The 7,334-nt window shown below is 37.0% G+C and overlaps 1 long non-coding RNA gene across 1 annotated transcript; it reads right to left on the bottom strand.

The window, feature by feature from the left end:
* Positions 1 to 695: 695 nt before the first annotated feature.
* Positions 696 to 3,313, bottom strand: LOC139140723 (uncharacterized). The gene is made up of 4 exons (XR_011554055.1): positions 3,153 to 3,313; positions 2,118 to 2,337; positions 1,245 to 1,345; positions 696 to 825 (listed from the first exon to the last, which is right to left on the bottom strand). It is a non-coding gene; the product is annotated as an uncharacterized lncRNA (long non-coding RNA).
* Between the last annotated feature and the right edge of the window lie 4,021 nt (positions 3,314 to 7,334).

The raw sequence follows: 7,334 nt of genomic DNA, 5'->3' as shown, positions 1-7,334 counted from the left end.
AGTAAAACTAACATTAACCTTGTGCTTGATGTAGTAGGAGGGTTGGATGTAGATTATATATCAATGGTGATGGATGCAAATTGTTAACCGCATTTGAAAACACCTCTTTGTTTACTAATGGCGCTAGCAACGTTATCGAGGGAAAAACTCTGGTTGGCCACAAAAGTTTTGGTTTCCAATTCATTAGGCAAAAATTATGACTCGAAGCGATTGAAACGATACGGATCAGGAAATATGATTTGGAAGTTCGGGAAAATAGCTTTTTCCTTTAAATCTTGCTAAAGATCTTTCAATTTTGCAGACTGAGTGAAGGAATTCTGCCAAAGTCATAGTTACCATTCATTATCAACAATTAGACTGTCGATCGATCTCCCAAGCACACAATAAGGCAGCTTTACAATTCTCGCATTGTGCATCTATTATTGTATATGCCTGGCTTCTGACTGGCAATTCATTCCTTTCATTCTATGACAATGTAAGTCTCCAGCCTTATACAAACGAGGAAAGAGCCTGTGGTTACAGGGAATCATATAATAACATTTCGTTTACTTTTCTGGTCCATAAGGTAACACAACCATTCTATTCAGTTTGATATCCATCTTTAATAGCAATCGTTGGAAATCTAAAACATTAAGACGATACGACGTGATTCAATTTAAGATAATGTACAGTCATGGGAATTTAATGTCATTGTACCTTTCTTGGAATTCCTGTATCAGAGATTCTCTGTAATCGTCATTGTATCTTTTAAGTAATGCCATGCTTCGTATGTATCCCATCATACCAGCAACTGTTATGTCATCAGAATATTTCAGGGAGTTGGATCTACAATTCAAACAGACAGTTTAAAACTCTAATTAGAATTGAAAATCCTATGCTGGCATTGTTTTTGTTTTAAAAATCATATAATCAGAGGATCATATGATATTGTATGTTTCTCAGCCATACGTCAAGCTCAAGAAATTGAACTGTCACAGTTTACCATAGTTACAGTAACTATGATAAACTGTGCAAGTACTCGAAACGGCATCATACAATGGGTAATTTATGTGACGTGCAATATTAAAAGTACATAAGTATGGCAAGAGTATTTTCTGTCTGAGACATTGACAAACTGATTACAAAACCTTGTTCAGAATCTGTAATTTTGTTATGCATTTTGATCAAATCATTAATACAATGCTATGAAGAGGGGATGTCAGTCGTCTCTCACCCACGGCAGTACAAACTCAATGATTGCTTACCTTTTATTGTCTCCATATGGTAGACGCAGATCACGAAAACGATTCCTGATAAGTCGAAAAGAGTCCATATCCCAGAAAGATTTATATCTTTCAGCTATAAACTGAAGAAATCGATATTCAAAGTTGATAAGCTGAAGCTTTAACGTTGATTGGCTACTGGTATTCGAATCCTCAACTTTTGATACTTTGCCGATTATCTTCTTATGTGAACTCGTATATAGAGCAAACGAAGTGATCGTTTTCAAGTATTTTTTAAAATTCAAAACTTTAATTTTCCCAAAATACAGTTATTTGATTATCTAGTACAAAATTCGGCAATTACTCCTTATTTATATATATTCAAGAAAAGAGAATAGTGTTATGTGACAACATTTGAGATGCAAAATTTTAAAGTTAAAACTTTTCTTTTCGTTAAGTGAAATTTACCTTGGAACTTTTATAAGGCGCCATTAAATTTCCACTTTCACGTTTGCAAATACTTTCGACAAGAGATTCATCTGCTATCAGAGAGTTTAATTCGGAATGGTCTAAATATAACAAGGAACTTTTTCATATTATTGGGCTGCTTTTCATGATTGTCTTAAGTACGAAACAACACAGGGTTTTTGTCCATTTAAATGGGAAAGATGTTTTATCTGCTTGCCTGTAAATTGTTCTGTAACATATTGTATTTACCTCGAGGGTATTAAAAGTCCAGTGGCAGTTGAAAATTTATTATAGTTTCGTTAATATACACAACACTGTGCATTTTTCTATTGATCACCTAAACGATTGCCGGCTGCAGACTTATTTCCTTAAAAACTTTAATGGTCTTAATGCGAAAGCTGCAAATAGGTAGTAGTTTTTCTTGATGCTTCAAGTTGTGCTACCTACTTCTTGAAAAATCTGTGAAAGTCTTTCCGTCTTGCCTTCAAAACACAACTGCATATCTTCGTGATTGTAGGTATAAACAGCTAAACACCCTCCAGGTCTCAGTACACGGTCAACTTCATTGTAAAATTTTTCTAAATCAGCAAACCAATGTATAGCAGAGGCGACTGTTACAAGATCCACGCTGTTTGGTTTGAAAGGTAGTGATTCTGCAGCAGCGACCCTGAAAGAGTGGATCATTAGAAATGCCCGAAAATTAATCCACTCGAAACTTCAATCCATTTAGTCTTCAAGCTAAAGGAATGACATGTGCTTCAATTTTAACCGCATTGAATTAAAATGCAAAATTATTAATTCTATAAAAATCGGGATGATCAGAGCTGCAAGTCTTTGTAATTCATTTGGAAACAATATTGCACTGGTATTTTGTGAAATACGTCGACGAATCTATATCAAATATGGTTTTTAAAAGCTTAACGATCGTTACTTTTGGTCACTTTGCTACAGCCATGTATAAGATGTTATACATAGCCTAAACATGGGACTGTGCCCAAGAGGCAGGTGACCGTTTGGCCGACGTAAGGAGGGCAAATGATCTCCTGCCTCGTAGGTACATAGTCTAATAGTTGGGCGATAATGTTTATATTACATGTCTCTCTGAAATAAATTTTATTCCTAATCTTGAGTTTTACATGCACATGACAATTATATGTTTATTTTCCATGTTAGAAGAAAATTTGTTGACAAAAGAGAACGATATTATTGAACGGCGTATTGATATATTTAAATCACTGTTATCCGGTTTACAGATTTTTTATGCATAATTATGTAAAAACAGTATTTCATTTTTAAATTTTGAAGTCGTCAAAAAGAAAATACGTCCGTTTCACTTTCAGGCAAATGATGATGCGACCCGCTACGTCATCGACAAGTTACCATTGGAGCACGCGAAGTTCGATATACGAGGCATGTAATAAAGACATGTATTTCTCGTAAATGCATACAAAGTCCTGACACATGACGTTAACAGAGACTTACTGATAGGTCACATTCGGAAACTTTTCTTTCACTTTTGCTTCTGCAATTTGTGTAGGACTGATGTCTGTACCAATGACTTCAGGAAATTAATCAGCAAGGAGACGTGTTCCCTGTCCTGTACCACAGCCTACATCCACGGCTAGTGTGTATGGCGGTGCAATCTAATTATTGTGGACATTTTGAAAATTATATCAGTTATGATAACATGGCTTTACCTTGAAATAAGGTGGCAATATCTTACCACCAATTTGATTGATAGGTTTAATGTATGTTGTAGCTTAAAGGCTTGGAAGTTTAACCAGAAGTCTTTGAAACTCACCTAGGCTAGAGGTAAAAAATAATACTTGAAGGGAAGTGAAATATTATGAAGCAATACTATTTTTCGAGAGATAAATAGAGACAAATCGAATGGCAGTAATAGAAAAGGTCAAATCTACGCCCTTTGGTATGCAGATAGGTGCAAAGTTTAGTTCAAATTTGTGGCTTTTGTCTGTTTAGTCAAGTACTATGCACATGTTCTTTTATTTTTGATTCTGGGCTGCTCCATAAACTTTCTTTCAAACGTGTTTTATATTTCAGTGTAACAGAGTGATCAAAAAACCTAAACGTCTAGCATTAAAGAAGCAGCCTAGAAATCGGCAATATACCGATCTATATACAAACACATTTTTTTCAATGCCAAACATGGTTCAGATACATTTTTTCTCAAACGTCGACATTATCATATGATAAATTGTTCATATCTTACAGCCTCTATTTTAATTATTTTATTAAACTAAATTCCACACTTTACGAAATCGTATAAAATCTACCTCCCTAAAACACATACAATTATTAACTAACACGCTTAGTGATGAAATTATTTTACGCCCTCAAACAGACTGGAGATAAGTGTCATAAGAATGATTATAACTGTATGCGAGATTTAGAGTTGGTTAACTCTTTACATACGGGCTCATTGCATATACAAAATTGTTCGTCTTGTTTACAAAGCATTGGAGTAGTGTATAACAGACTCGGGGACTTATAATTGAATGCAAATCTGCATAAATTTGTTTATTTTATTTATTTCAAGGTATATTTCAACAGGACGTTGATGACACACGAAATCTTTGGCTTACCTGATGAATGCTAACTTACCTTCTCTCCAAGGAAAGACATTATATTTTCATAGAGCTCATTTGAATATTTTGGTCTATATTGTGAATAAAATTTGGATATACAAGCTTTGTTAAATGCATCTGCCTTCTCCGCACAAGAGGCCATCTTAGTTGATCCACCTCACAAGCAATCAATTCCACAAAAATTGTAAGCGTTCCCCTGAAGAGCTGCAAGTATTTTTTGACTCGGTGACTAATATAAAAATAAAAAGAAATTGGTGACGTGCGTGTGAGATAACGGCGATATGACTCCTGGGGCGAAAAGATTTTTGGATGGTACGAAGTTGCTTTGGTGCGGAATGGTGTTAGATGGGATGCATGCGAAATAGTTCGGTGCGAAATGTCTGGGAACCTATGTTGTGGCCTTTGATGTCAAGTGTGCACGGATATAGTCGACTACACACAGTTGCTAGTTTTCTCCTATTCTGCTCTGCGCCTTCGCGCCCCTAGACCGTGTAAATGCCTAGACCCGTGTAAATGCCTGTAACGTGCATATACACGCGTTTTCAGGCGCGTAGGCGCACAGCGGAGCGACTGCAAATACGCTTTAAGAAAACAAAAAAAAGCTGCACAATTGACAGCTGTACTAGATAAGTATCGATGCCATGACCTTTGGTTTGGTTGCGGTAGATTGAGCGATAAAATGACCTCGTGTCAGGCAATCTCTGGCTATTTTCTTTGCGCGTTACAGTATGGTATTTCTACTCGTGAACCGCTGCGCGGCAGTGCTATGCATACGGTACGAAATGTCTACTACTGGTAGAGACTAAATCGGAATAAATTTTTAGCCAGACAAGTACCAGCATTCTGCAGAAGAATTTAGCCAGTTTCCTGGCCGTCTTTCTTGGTAGACCGTGGTTATAACCCCCTACTCTCTCCAGCAGGGTATTGCAGGCTATTCGTATCACCCCTCTGTGAATAACATTTGACCAAGAAGACAAACAAATATATTTGCATATTCGTGACAAATGTAGTGCTTTATATCTCCGTTTTAAATTTTTTTCTGTCAGGAAAAAGAATCACGATGAATTACCCACGAATCTCTGTTATTCTCGTTACAACAAAACCATAAGTTCAGAAGATTCTAAACACATAGGGTATGCTGACTTTGGCTATGAGTATGAATACTTAGTGTGACCGGCATAACATGACCTCACTGAAATGGACAGCGCTACCGAAACATATGCTGGTAGTTTCTCACATTTTTAAGATCATGGCACGACCGCCAGGTAACTGTTATTGTGAAAGCTATATGGATACCTATATGACACACGTCGGCACAGTCTTAGGCTATAAAAATGGGGAAACAGTCGTCAAAACATGCAATATTGCCCATTGGATTACTTTTGTACTTTGACTTCAGAACGGCATGGTGGGAGATTCTGTAAAATATATTAAGAGACCAGCAGCAGCAGCAGGACCATGCACTGCATGCAATAGTGTATGGTGGTGGTAGCCCTGCGTACTATGCTGTGTGGTCCCGATACGGTCTCCCATGTTGTAAGAGACCGTATAATGCCGGGAACATGTAGCATTGTACGAAGGGCTATGGCTGCCGCCGAGAAATGACTGTAACAAACGTGCTTCGAAGCGGTAGAGTCCGATCAAAACTTTAACACCTTTATGTATCGGTCCTAGGCCATACTTTGCAGGGCTATCACTAGCGCTAGCCACATTAGCAAAATGATAAGTGAGTCGTCATTATTTATGGTCTGGGGGTCATTCAAAAAAATTGAAAACTTCAAGAGGATGCTAAAAATGTGGAGAGGAGGAAGGGGGTTACTCAATTTTTGGTGCAAAATATATTGAAACCCCTCTCAAATAGCACCGTTGCACACATCAATTTCTCAAAATTTTCGATGCGAGAAGGGTGACACGTTCTCCCCTCTCGGAGTGTTCTGACACATCTACTAGTAAAATACAAATGGTAAACACCTCCCAGGTTGTACCAGACTGCACATATCAATTTCTCAAAATTTTCTACAAAAGATAGGAGACGCCCCTATGACACATTTTCCCTAGGCCTCTCGCGTGTTCTCCCAATGTTCTTTCAAAATCTGCCCTGTCTGATATCCTAGTTACAACCCTGTAACAATACCCAACCAAATTAAACAATATAATATGGTTAGATACTGGTTAAAGCGTGAACTTTTATATCTGTATTTTCTTGTCATTTTTAATTTCATTTTGTTGATTTCACCTTTTTTTTAACCTCATGAGATAACCGATGATAATCTGGCAAGGTAAATCAGGATTTGAAAGGTCTTCACTAGCGGCTGTTTTTTTGTAAATTTTACAAATAATGTATTGGTATTTAACACCTTCTAATGTATAATTAGTATTCTTGCTCCCACTGAGGTCAGTTCAACAAAAGCATCAACGTTTCACTAGAAAATGGTATGACTTTTCAGCAATATATCTTCAAAGCCTCAATCAATTCAGGTGATTAATTTTCAAAATTGCGTCTTTTTCTGGCTAAATTTCTAGCCTGTGCAGACTTTAAAATTTTGACCACGTAAGAATTACTGCATTTTCATCAGCCTGGCTTTCTTGACATACAGTCAAATAATAAGGGGTTATTACACGAAGTTTGGCCGATATGGAGTGATGGCAACAGTATCACTTGTTGATATTAGTATACTCTGCTGTTGGGCCATTCCACCTCCCAGGAGGGTTGAGCAACTCTTTCAGAGTGATTTAAATATTAAGATATTGCAGCATGTTAAAATACGGGTTCACATCAGTACTCTCTAAACAATAGGAGAATGGCAATACAGGCATACTATGTATAATAACGCTGCATATTTGAGAAGTCACAGTAGCAGTAATGCAATACAAAACATTCTGATAGTCAAACAATCGCATTAATTATTTCTTAAAATGTATTAACAGAAGCAAGAGCACGCTGTTGTTAAATTCAAGTTCGATGTGCCGACAAGTCTATACATAAGTGGCTACCAACAAGAACAAAATCCACATACTGTAAGCGGTATGGCGGAAACGGTCAGTTTGTGATCTCCTG

The sequence above is a fragment of the Ptychodera flava genome, chromosome 1 (genome assembly GCF_041260155.1).
Source record: "Ptychodera flava strain L36383 chromosome 1, AS_Pfla_20210202, whole genome shotgun sequence".
Taxonomy (NCBI): Eukaryota; Metazoa; Hemichordata; class Enteropneusta; family Ptychoderidae; genus Ptychodera; species Ptychodera flava.
Note: the sequence above shows the minus strand (reverse complement) of the source record. Positions and strands in the feature narration are given on the sequence as shown.